We start from the raw sequence: 14,147 nt of genomic DNA, 5'->3' as shown, positions 1-14,147 counted from the left end.
TTTCAAGAACTTACATGGACATGCCCAAATGGATTCCAAAACCTGGAATTTTAATGAACCTCATTAATTATGTATGGAGTAAATGGTACTTAAAAGATGGGTTCACATTAGTTGTTCTTACTTTAAGTTAAACCTGAGTCATAAGTAGCTGATAAGGTAAATTGGCACCTGCTAGCCTTTCTGTTTTGGGGAATATTAGCTCTGTTAACATTACTCATTCTCAAATGAATCTATTTAGATTTATTTTTATGGAAAATGTGTGTATTAAGACAAATGTTTGTAACTTACTGGAGTGGTGTTTGATTTATCTGTACGACAGGTGTTGATATCTGCATTAAAGACATGCAGTAATTCCTCATATGTAGTTGTACAGACAGATTTACATAGCAAAAGTGAACAGTACATAAAGACAGATTTACAGATTATCCATATATGTTGTGGGTGACTCCATGAACTCTGTGGTGTATGTACAGAAACCTATGGATTCCAACTGCATCTGTATGTACTATATCCTTTTGCTGCTACTGATATTTCGTTGTTGATGGTTCTTAATACAAGTCTTATAACTACTAGTTCAATACAAAAAGGTTCCGTACTCCCTGTGGCTTGCTTATGGATAATGAGGTTTGTCATCACTTTCCATAAGTTGTTCAATTGATAATTTACAGATACTCTGTGCCAAAGTGGATGGCATTCACTGCTTTGTAATGAGTGAGTTGATCTAAGGTGTTTTTTAATATGTGTTTGTTTAGGCTGCAATTGCATTACAGCTACAGAAACACACGTTTCTTTTGTACACATATGTTTGTGTAGTATTTTAATGTGAAATGTATGCAGACTGCATCTACTGTGGCAAGATGCTACTGTCTTTGGACCTTAATTCAATGGCTACGCAGTGCAAGGGGTTCAAATCCTACAGCTATCACAAGTTATGTTGATTTTACAACTGTTACATATGCAGCCATTCTTGTAAGTTTTTGTATGTCACATTACTATATGTTACATTGAATGTTTCATAGACTTTCAAATCCCAGAGGGATACATAGTGTTTATGGTGACATACGTTTCCACACAATCATCTGCATAACTGTGCCCCCACATTAATATTAACATGTGCATATTTCAGTCTTTCAGATGGCAAATGGATCTTGGGGTAACAATTTGTACCCACAGGAAAATTAGATGATTATACATGCTCTGTGACAACTTGGATATAGATTCTTTGGAAGGGCAGGGAATACAATATGGAAGAATGAAGTGTGGGCTGACATCACCAACATGATTAGATCTTGTGAGGCCTGTAACTGATGCTGGTCTGACATGACCCTCCATTCAGCCAACAGGTTACAAATGTATGCGAAACTGAGAGATGCCACCGGTGGTGGCCCACCACTGACCAACCAATGAAATCACAATATTTCTTGCATCCCTGCATATGTCAAGTGGGGAGTGAGAAATACCCACGAGTGGGATAAATGCAGGAGTTCCACGCTGAACATGCATGTCTTATTTGCATGACACGAATGACTGTAGAGAGCATCATTACATATTGCTGTTCCATGCATATTCATGTATTGTTATTTTGGATTTATAGCAGTAGAATTGGATCTTGCAGAGAGATTCACATACAGTGATAATGATCAACATAAGTGAAATGACATGTCATACAACTGCAGTACAGATGGAACAGTGCAACCAATATGTGTAATACTGTCTGTACTAATGTACACAGGTCCATCTACTTCTGCACAGCACCAGGGAGTGGCAGGTGAGTGTCCCCATAGAGTGTTACTGTGACCACTACCTGCTATTGCCTTAGCCTCATGTCATGGCAGTGCTGTTTACTGTCATACTGATATTTCCCTAAGATTGTACACTACATGTACATCCAGGGGTGACCCAAGTGATACAGATACAAGTACAGACAGACTGGGTATGTTACCATGATGGGTTCATAGTTTGCAGCAACGGGTAGCAGACTTGTGATACATCACATTAATGTCACTGTTTTTCTACACAGATACATTTTGCCAACAGGTGCAGTGTCCATCATGTGAATCTATACATCTCGTCTTACTGTGTCATATATGTCATCCTGTCAGTGTTCTGTGGCCTGCATACATGTCTGTGTTGTCTTTCTCTTTACTTTACCACTGCAGGATCAGCAGTACAAAACACAAACTCAGAAAAGCAGTAGTCTGCCACTGGTATGCTATTACTTATTTTTCATACATGTCATTGCTGTTACTCCTCTTGTTGCCCTCTATTAATACTGTATCCTACTATCCATTCATAGGATAGACTCCATCATCATCAAGTGCAAAACAAGAGGTATGACTATGTAATACCTATTATATGTTTTAACACTGTTTGAAAAGTCCATGCTGGCAATGATGTAACTAATAATGCTGACTCTGTTTCCCTACAACTGAAGTTTATCCCTCTTCTTCTGAGGCATCGTCCCATGAGGACTTGTCAGGTGTGTGTTTTTGTTTATATTCATCACATATGTCATGTATGTTGGATATGTAACTTAATTGTCCACTCCCTGTTATGTAGATTTCAGGACCCATACACAGAGATGACCTAATGGTAAGTCAGTATTATCTGTAACATTGCAGTGAGATATATGTGTAATATGTATTTAATGATATACAGCATGTGATGTAAGAAAGTTGTCCTGATCTGGGTCATCTGTCTCTTCTTTTAGCACTGCCTGTATCCTCCATTAGCCTATCCCTTGATTCTGATGTGGGATCTGATGCGTCTCAGTATGGTAGCATGGCACTGGCACACATGACACTGACATGGTGATACAGTCTGACCAAGATGGTGACAGTCCTGTGGATGTTGAGGGAAACTTGTACAGCCATTCTGACAATGAGGTGACATCAGACTGTGGACAGGATGAGGCCTATGAACAACAGACTCGTGTTGAGACTGCTGCTGATGTTAACAGTTATCCATAATACATTGCTGCTGCCCATCACAGGAGACACAGGTTTGCAGCTGGTGTATATGGGCACATGTTAGAGGGTGTCCACCTACTCCTACAGGCAAATACATGTACCTACCAATGTCATGGATCTGACGTCTGTGCACTTGCCCATGTTACAGATCATGTTGCACACCAGCTTGGTGTACTGCATGAAGGACAGCAATGCAAACACAGTGAGGTAATGACATCACTGGCTGCACAGAATGAAAATATATTATCTGTGGCACAGTCATTAACAGTGCTGTAGTACAGGCATATTTTTGTGTTCCTGGACTTCCGCTTAGCCAATTACCACATGGAAGAGGCAGGGGCCCTCTCAGCAGAACCAACCTTACCCACTGGGCATCAATTTCTAATCTCCAATGTGCACACACTTCTGCTGGTGGCATATCTGCTGTGTACCCAGCAGTCATGACCAGACTGTCAAATTGCAGTCATGCTCCTTCACCTCTGCATGCTGGCATCACCCCCATCAGTCTCCTCTGTAAAGCAATGTATAAAGCAACCTGGGCCATATGTGCATGGTTCATAGCTTTATAAGTGTTTACTAGGCTAACAACCACAAGGGCCTTTTTAAGCCTAGCCATGCACCCCAAATATCTGACAAGTTCTGATACCCTTAATAACTGTAAACAGGGGCTTGGGAGATGAATCATTACAAGCTAGGGCTTGGGAGATGAAACCTTTACAGATTGCCTGTGTCCATTAGAGACATAGGTGCCAAACCAGGAATGAATTTCCTGTTCCCCATCCAATTATATTTTATTACTACCTTTTACACTATGTAACTTAGATTGTATTTGCTTTGCTTTTGGAGCTTTTCTCCCTGGGCCTCCACTGAAAATGGGTATGTTCTGGCCCAGTGGACTTCCCCGGTAATCAAACTGGAAATAAATAAATAAATAAATAAATTACTCAAGTTACATTTGAATTGGGTTAGGGAGGAACTCTATTTTACATGGATGGGGAGCCTGTTTCAGAGATGGAGTAATCTCTGGGATACATGCCTGTGTCTCCAGCAGGTCCTATTTATATCACAGGGAAGGTTCAAGTCCTTAGAATGGCTGTTTTGCAGATATGCAGGAGGTCCAACAGAGTGGGGTCTTTCAATGACCTCTATGTCAGGCATAGATCTCTCCTCAAAAGCCTGTAGGAGACAGACTACAGGGATAGAGCCTTGAGATGGTCTGCATAGGACATTTTACTTATGTCCTGTATTCTTTTAGTGAGGAACTTCTGTGGACATTCCAATAGTTGGATACGCCTGGTTAGGTACATACCAAAGGAGGCATTGTACACAATGATAGGTCTAATGAATGCCAAGTATGGTGGAACAATGATCTCCTTGGACTTAGATGACATACATTTGTTTATAAGTTGTGCAACATAGAATGATTTCCTCACTATTATAGATATGTGAGGGTCAAAGGCTGGATTATTATCTATGTGTGTCACTAAGTCCCCGACTACTGAGTCAACTCTAAGGGGTGTGTTGTCAATATGATAGCTATCAGGGAGGATGACTTCTCAAGGATACTATTAGGCATTTCTTGGCATTTAGTTTTAGTCCATGGCTCTGACACCAGTTGTTTGTCTGTGTCAGCCCCTATGGAGAACATTTGTGTCAGTGTGGGACTCAATGACAGCTCCTAATTTGCAATCATTTGCAAATTTAGTCAGCCAAAGATCACTGACATATGTCTTGACTTCCAAGAATAAATGACAAAAAGGAGCAGGCGAAGGACTGATCCCTGAGGGAATCCACTTTTGACTGGCCTCTTTGTATAAGTAGACTCCCCAGTTCTTACTTCCTGGGTCCTGTCTGTGAGCCAGATTGCTATCCACTGGGTGAAATACCAGTTTGTACCTAAAATTTGAGTTTGTCAACAATCCCTGAGTGGGGTATTGTTTCAGATGATTTGTCTAGGTCAGGATAGACAGTATGAACCATTTTGCCCTCATCCATTGGTTTGGTGAACTTTTTAAAGAAGTCCATCAGGTTAAGTAGGCATGATTTGCCCTTAACAAAACCAAACTGGATTGATTCCAGTGTCTGAAGGTTTACTATACCACTATTGATTATTTCAATGATAATTCTTACCATGGATTTACATATAAGAACAAGTGAGACTTATGTGTCTGTAGTTTCCAGAGTCTGTAGATGGCCCACCTTTGTGCATAGGGATGATCGTTGCTGTTCTCCATTCATGAGGCACAAAACCTGTTTGGAGGCTATAGTTAAATAGAAATTCCAGAGGTCTATATACACCATGTGACATGCTATTTAGAAGGCATGGAATATTGTCTTGGTCCATTGATGCAGTGTTCTTGGCCTTGGAGTGAGCATTTAGGACCTGTTCCTTAGTGATAGCAGGGGGAGATATATTTGATGGTATTTCCTGAGTGAAGGTTGAGGGGGAGAGAGGGGCAATGTTGGAGCTAAATGTTTTTTGCTAGTAGTTTGGCTATATCGTCTGGTTCAGTATAGGTGGCTCCATTTACAATGTGTATTGCCTTTGAGGTTGTGGACATAGCTAAAGAATGCCTTGTGGTTATCCTTGGCCTGGGAGGCCAAATTCATCTCAAATTTGGCTTTAGTGGACTTTATTTGTCCTCTGAGATGTTTGTTTAGTTTGATGAGAGGGCAGTGCTGTGGGCTGCACCTCCTAATTTTTGCCATGATTTTCTTCCTTCTGTTATACAGCCTATTGATTTTGTGATTCCACCAGGGTGGCTTGTTTTTGAGTTAGTTCTGTACTTCTTCCTGATGGGCACAGCTGCCTCCATGCAGCTATTAACATGCTTGTACAGGGTTTCTGTGAACAGTTCTGCATTGTTCAGCAGTGTTCTTAGGGTTTACTGGGGCTTGAAATTTTGCCAGATTATCACTTAATAGCAGGAGGTTAGCCTTATAGTAGTTCCTGAATATTCCAGGTTTAGCTGGGGGTCCAGGTTTCATTTTTACTTCTAGTGAGAGGGTATGGCTGCACGCCTGGTTGGTGTATTGATTATGTTGTTCAGGGAGCTTGTGTTTACAAAATCAAGGAATATCTGTGCCTGTAAGTTTGTTATCATATAGGATTCCCAGTTAATAGTGAAGAAATTAGAGTCACCCATGAATATGGTATTGAGTTGGATGGTTAGTGTTTCTAATAAGTTTAAATACATGGTATGGGTTTCCTGGGTCACAGAAGGGGACCTATAGTTGGCAAGGAAGTGATACTTGATTTTTCCTATGGTTATTTGAACATGGAGCAGCTCAAGTGCATTGTCCTGTTTGACCAGCCTTGAGGTATATTTACTTTTGATGTAAATAGAGACACCTCCACCTTTAGTCCCTGTCTGTGTAGGTGTCTAATGTGTGGAAGGCTTTATAACCTTGCACTGTTGGTGTGCTCTCCATGTCTTTAAACCATGTCTTAATGACCACACAGACATCAGCATTCTCTAGGGTGAAGAGAGCTTCTAGGGTGTGTAGTGTTTTGTTTAGACTCCTAGCTTTGCTAAATTTGGGCAAAGCCATAAACAAAAGTGGGACATAGGCCCAAAAATAGGAACAATTTTTAAATATTGCTCTTACTAACTTAGAAAGTTGATATAATAACAGGTTTTACATCAGCATGAATTTTCTGAATGGTATGAAGTTTGAAACTCAGATGTCTGTCATTGTTGTTTGGCTTCAATCTTAAATGATGTGCCACTAATTTGCCAGAAAATCCCAATTTTATGAAAAATGGACCAAACATATGAGGAAAAATCTGGATATTCTGCAAAAATCTGTGCAGTTGAGAGGTATGTTAAATAATGACTGGGAATTGAGTTTCAGATTTCATATCCTTCAGAAAATACACAATTATACAATACCTTTCATTCTAACAACTTTCTAAGTTTATGAGAGCAATATTTTAAATCTGTCCCGATTTTTGTCATTGTCCAGATTATTTCTACTAAGAATTTGAGAGGTATGGCTAGGGGCAGACTAGAACATGGTATGACTTATCAGCATGGATGACCTAGACTGTGTTATAATAACACAGACAGTTTATCCAATCTGTCCAGTAGTGCTATTTTCCCCCATGGCAATGATGATTGCTGTGCAGTGCATTGGCAATGCCATCTCTGCGTTCATTGACAAGTCTCACACCATGGCTGTCTGACAGTTTTGCTAAACAGAGCTCATTCCATTAATTAAATTATTTTATCAATACTTTATACTGATATATTTGGCTTGTGATATTAAAAATTATTCTGCATTATGTCCTGAGTTACTTACCTGTTTGCAGCCTTTTAAAGTGAACAAATAAGAATGTGTTGCACTAATGTGTGTCCCTTATTGTGTACCATACACAGATACACCAAAATGTGTCTGTATGCATACCTGTGTCACTTGTGCCCTAAGTTGATGATCACTGTTGTGATAGATTTGTATATGTTCATATAAAATTATATATTATGATTATGTTGTTATGTATGAGTCTCAATGTATACATCTAGTGGGTAATTGCCATTAGATGCAGTATTTGCTGCTGTGGTGGAGCAACACCTAAGCATCAATGTTTAATCTGTGCATGTCTGTATGTGTGCCTTGTCATGGCTCAACATTGTGGGCATACCTCTCAAACTCTTAGTGCAAGAAATCTGGACAAAGTCTGACAAAATGGGGGAGACAAAGGCCCAAAAATAGGACAGATTTTAACTACTGCTCTTATAAACTTCAAAAGTTCCTATAGTAACAGGGTTTGTTTTAACATACATTTTCTAAAGGATTTGAAATCTGAAACTCAAATGTATATCATTATTTATTGACTTCAACCCTCAGATCATCCCAGTGATTTGCCAGAAAATCATAATTGTATGAGGAACAGTCCTTGTGGGGAGTAAACACACGTTGTCAACATAGATATTGTTGGGAGGGATGTCCTTAGCTTAAATCCTAACTGTGCTCCTGTACTTACCCAGTAGTAGTCCCTGGGGTACTTCACTTTGCTGGACTGCAGCCCTCAGACCACTTTCCCTCACTATAGCAGCATCATGGACATTTCTAGAATGTGTTGCCATGAGGTTTGTTATGTTGTCATCTGCTGCACACACAAACTGGCAGTTCAGGGATGGACAACCATTTCTGTTAATGTATCTGTCTGGTTCAGGATGTACTGGGGTCTTGACAGAGGATGTGTGTGCAGTCTATTGCACTGAGTACACAGGGGAAACTTGCAATGTTATAGAACTGGTGCAATACATTTCTCCCTTTCATAGAGGTGCATGGAAAGTGTATGTAATCATCCACATTGCTGCATATTGCTGCAAGGAATTATACCGGTATATGACTGGCAGCTGCATGTGACACTCCCACAGCACCCCCGTGTGTCTTTGGAATCTCCCAGATGTAAGTAGACCCAGGCTGAGACGCACTTTTGTTTAAAGAGGGATGGGGTTTCCTCACAGGGTCCACACAGATGTGTGGAGCACACATGTTGCAGACAGCCTGCAGCAGCTAGGTGTCTAGGCAGTACCTGTCAATTATTTATTAGTCTGACAACTGGTTTAGTTACAGCCTTGCTCAGTGTAGCTGGCTGCCTTCTAGGGCACACAGCAACACTCCCATCCATGGATTATATTACTGCAGCTTTTTGCAGTTAATTCACTTCAGGCTGCATTTTTCTTTTATTTTATTTATGGTATTCTTATGGAATATGACAGAATCCATAGTAGTAGCTTCAGTTCCTTGTAAGGCTGCATAGTATTTGCTAAGGATTTCAGAAACAGAGTCAATTCTGTAGTTTGTTGCATTTAAATTGTATTTGGTTTGAACAATATATTTTGAAATCTGACAGGTCTGTGAGGAATTCATAATTATCCAATGCTGAATGGCTAAGTACTCAGACTGCTTTCAGTGTGTCTTCTGAAATTGCATCCACATCTGGTGCTCTGAATTCTACATTTGGCATGCTGTGCTGTCTGCAAATAACATTTGGAAACCAGCCCTCTGACTTGAAGTGCATTAATGTCAAATGCTCCATGTCTCTGTACATGCATATGCTATAGTCATTGCGATGTACATTACAAAATTGTGAAAACTGTTTGTAAAATATTTAACTGCATATCTGGCCCAGGCTATGGTAGAAAATGGTCTGAGTACCAGACCATTAACCCAGTCAACAAAGTAAAAAAAAAAAATATAGAAAATAATATTGTTCAGAATCCTCCTCAAAAGATACCGCCTTTTGATTTTACTTTCATGCTCCCTTATAAACTGCTATTTGAAATAAATTATAAAGATTGATTTTATGAATCATGCTTAATAAATAGATTATAATGTAATATTTAACACCCCCCCACACCACACACACAAGCATACACACATACAGACACACACAAAATATATATATATATATATATATATATATATATATATATATATATATATATGTATATGTATATATATATATATATATATATATATATATATATATGTGTGTGTTTAGTTGGATTTATTTAACTTTGTCGATGTGCATAATAACACCAAGTGATGTTGACAAGATACTACTCATGCACTGAGCATCAATCTTGATACATGCAAACATTTTAAAACAAGAAAACATTATTTTTTGAAATGGGGCAAGCCCTTCCTGTACCTACGCATCCCCTGTCAATTATAGATACTGACTCCGAGATCTTATAATTCTTGTGGAAAGGACAAATTTGCCAAACCCAAGAACCATACAATCTGCTACTTTTGTTGACAAGTGTTGACCAAATCTTTAGTCAATCAAATGGTGTTAACTAAACCAATGTCAACAAAAGCACATTTATTCAAATGTAGCAGAAATAGTTCTGCTCATTTTAGCAACAGAGCCACCTTTTAAAAATATGTCTGTACAGTTTTACTGTGTATTTTTTTGTTTCTCTGGCTTAGCTCATGGCTAGAAGGAGTCCTTGGCCAGCCCAATAATGTGCTTATCAAACTAATAAATAACAATGATTAGCTAACTGAATAAAATCACTGTTTTTAATGGCTGCTTTTTGCCCAGGAGCAATATACTTTGATGAGCAAAACCCTTCCAGCAATTTCACACCCCTGCTCCAAAGAACTTTAACAGTGATTGTTCATGTTCTGCAGGCAACATGTTGCATACCAGCTTCTCTGAGCTGAACACATTAAAAAAACACAATATTTCTATTTTTTATTGAAAGCTCACCTTGTAATATAGCTCAAGCAAACATACCACCTATATATGTCTAGAGATCTACAGCCATTTTCATATTCTTTCTTTGCAGCCATATATGCTTAATCTTCCAATATATCCTGGGATTTATGCAGGCAAATGCTTGCAGCAAAAACATTTGACCATACAACACATTGTAGAAATATATTCTTTTCACACCAGTAAATGCCCTGAAAATAAATCCTATCTTTGGCTGAAGACCTCGCAGACAGGAGACCATCTTCCTTAAAAGAGTTCCTGTTTTCAAGTTTCTCTAAGATGCAGTAGCACCTATCTCCAGTCTAACTATGCTGCCTTTTTAAATTCTAGCTTACTGGCTCTTGTAGGCACTGCTGTGTTACTCAAGAAACAAATATGTGCATGCACAGCTGAGTCAGCAGAAGATGAATAAATATCTACATAATATTTCCAATTGTTAGAGGTTTTACTGTGCTGATGTCTTACTATTTCCTCTCCTCTTTTCTTCTATACATCCTAAATCCCTATAAAGGGATCAGTAGTCCTGTACAGTGCCAACTATTAAAGTAGCAAATTCTAATTGCCCAGCAGCCTTCATGTGAATAGGTATTCACCTAACTCGAAGGTGTAACTTATAAAAATATTTGACAATACAGATAGGAAACTACTGATCTCTATTATATTTATCATTACAGACTGCGCCTTCAAAGCAAACAACCACTCAGTAGCAATGAAGAATTTGTTCTTCTGTTGCTTCTTTGCAGAAGTTGTGTAATGGGTTAAGATCTCCATTTCAAAGATAATATTTAGGGTTATAGTTTATTTATTTATTTATTTGCAGTTGGTTTACCAGGATAGTCCATTGGGCCAAAGTGAACCCGTTTTCAATGGAGTCCTGGGGAGAAAAGCTCCATAAAAATCAAGGTTACAATATGATGTAGATTATAAGCTTACATGAGCTATAAAATAGAGCAGACCAAAGACTATTAACATTACTATATGTCATAGATTGAAAATATACAACAGGAATTAGACCTAGGGAGAAAAGCTCCATAAACAAATCAAGGTTACTATATGATGTAGATTATAAGCTTACATGTGTTATAAAATAGAGGGACCATAAACTATTAACATTACTATATGTCATAGATTGAAAGTATACAACAGAAATTTAGACAAGGACAAATATTACAAACAGTCTAGGTTAGTGATGAATGAACAGATAATACAGAATATTATGGGAATAATTAGTAGACATATACAGGATCGATAATACATGTGGTAAACTTGCAGAGAGAGGTGTGGGTAAGAATTACATACATTTAGAAATTAATTTACAAGAATATATGAAAAGGAAGAATGCTATTGAAGGGAAGAGAAGATGAAAGTTTGCAGAGTAAGTTATGTAGGGTGGCAGCAGGAGCATTCCCATTGGGTTACTAGATGTGAGTGGAGAGTTTTTTTGAAGATAGAGTAGCTAGGGGTAGTACGAATGGATGGTGGTAGGGAGTTCCAGAGTCATGCTAGACTAAAGGATAGGAGGTGTTTGCCTGGGGGACGAGCTGGTTTGTATACTTCTAGAAGATTTTGATTGTTAGACCTTAGCACTCTGTCAGGTAGGTGCATTTTAAATGCAGAGGAAAGGGAGGGACAGAGTGAGGGGTTGAGAATGAGCTTATGTGCTAGAGTGAGCTGGGTATAGATAAGCTGACTGGGTAGCTCTAGCCATTTTAGTTTGTGGAGAGAGGAACAGTGGTGAGTGGAAGACTTATGGCTAGTGGCGAACTTGGCGATTTTGTTGTAGAAACAAGATAGTTGAGTTTTCAGAGAGGATTGTAGATTAGTTAGGAGTGGGGCACCATAGAGGAGGGAGGGGATGAGAAAAGATGTAGAGAGGGTGAGTTTAGTGGTGGGTGTAAGATAATGATTTTGTCAATAAAGCATGCCTAGTTTTTGATGGGTTTTTTTGATATTTAGTTGTATGTGGGAGTTAAATTTAAGCTGATTGTCAATTTGGATGCCAAGTAGCTTGGTCTCTGATACCAGTTTCAGGGTTGTGTTGTTATGACTAGTAATACAAAATGTGTTTTTGTTGAAAGGGGTGACTTTAGAGGGAGTAAATACCATTAATTTGGTTTTAGAAGCATTGAGTGCTAAGTGATTTGTTCCATCCATTGTTCAGTGGAAGAAAAAGCATACTGAGTTAGCTTTAGAAGTATGGGGATAGAAGTGGCTGAGTAAATAATGGTAGAGTCGTCTGCATATTGGATGATATTAGAGAAAGGGATAGAGTTGCGGAAGTCATTAATAAATATTTTAAAGAGGAGGGGACCCAATATGGAACCTTGAGGAACTCCAGTTGGGGTACTAAGGAATGAGGAGGTTGCCTTTTTCCATTTTACTGCTTGATATCTGTTGGATAAGTAGCTAGACAACCAGTTCAGAGAGGAAGGAGATAGGTTAAGCTTAGAGAGTTTAGATAGAAGAAGGTTGTGGGAGATAGTGTCGAAGGCCTTAGAGAGATCCAGAAAAAGGGAAGAAACAGTATGACCTGAGTCTCGGGCTTTGTTTACAGTTTCCAGGAAGGAGAGGAGGGCTGTCATAGTACTGTGGCCTGGTCTGAAACAATGTTGTGTGGGAGTTAGTAGGTGGTTATCAATGAGATATGGTAGGAGTTGTAATTGGATACACTTTTCAAGGAGTTTAGAGATGGGAGACAGGATAGCGATGGACCGGAAATTAGTCACTTTGTTGTTTCCTCCTTTATGCAGGGGTATGATAAAGGCCTTTTTCCAAATTAGGGGTACTATGTTTTTTTGGATGGAGCGGTTTATTAAAATACTAATGGGGTAGGCAATTGCTTCAGCAGCTATGCTGAGGAATTGTGGAGGAATATTATCAGGAGCATTTGAACCAGGCTTCAGTTTTAGAAGGAGTTTTTTTATGGTAGATGTGGGTATGGGTTTTAAAGAGAAAGGTGGGGAGTGGGGAGAGGGGGTATCTAGGGGTAGGGGTGATGAGGAGGGAGGGAAAGTGGAGTAAGAGGAGGGTGTAGAGTTGGGGGATGGGAGAAGGGGTGCACTAGTGGTTGATGGTGGAGGGTAAGTAGACAAGGGTGGGCGTAAATGGGAAAGAGTAGTAGTCTTAGAGAAGGAAGAGGTTAATTTGGATATAGAGTCAATAAAAAAACAGTTAAATTGAGTAGCCAAGTCTGTATTGGAAGCATTCGGGTCTGGGGTGGGGGTGTCTGGTTTACTGGGATGTAGGAGAGTGGAGATGCCTTTCCAGAATTTCTGAGGGTTTGTTTTATTGTTGTTTTGGAGTGAGGAGAAGTAGTTTTGTCGTTCAGTGATGATGAGCTTTTTTACTTTATTTCGAAGTGTTTTATATTTATTATGGATGAGGGGGGTCCTATTTTTTTGGTATTGAGTCCAGAGTTTGTCTCTGTGTCGCATTGTAGCAAGTGTATTTTTGGTAAGCCAAGGGGCAGTTTTGGTCTTTATTCTTTTTGTTCTTAGGGGAGCGTGGTGGTCTAGGAGGTGTAAGAAGGTTGTGCTGAAATGGGCAACTGCATTATCTAGAGGAAGTGTTTTTAGGCTGTTCCAATTTATTGCTTTTAGAGAGTTAGAAAAAGCTGTTGGGTCAAAGTTTTTGTGGTTACGTGTGGTAATAAAGTTATGAGTACGATGAAGGGGTAAGGGTAGTCGGTGTATAAAGGTGGGTAAGTGGTCACGAAGAGGATCGGGGAGAGTACCACTGTCAGAGTAATAATGAGGGTGAGAGACTAAGATCCAGTCTAGGGTAGTGCCACTGGAGAGGTTTTTTGAGGGGTGGGTTACAGAGTTGATAAGCTGAGAGAAGTTGTAGAGGTTAATGTTAAGTGGGTTAGAGGGAGACTGAATGGAGGCCCAATTGATATTCATGTCTCCTAGGATTATTGTTTCATTACTGATGTTGGTGGATGG

The sequence above is a fragment of the Protopterus annectens genome, chromosome 5.part0 (assembly GCF_019279795.1).
Source record: "Protopterus annectens isolate FY-2018-M chromosome 5.part0, PAN1.0, whole genome shotgun sequence".
Taxonomy (NCBI): domain Eukaryota; kingdom Metazoa; phylum Chordata; order Ceratodontiformes; family Protopteridae; genus Protopterus; species Protopterus annectens.
Note: the sequence above shows the minus strand (reverse complement) of the source record.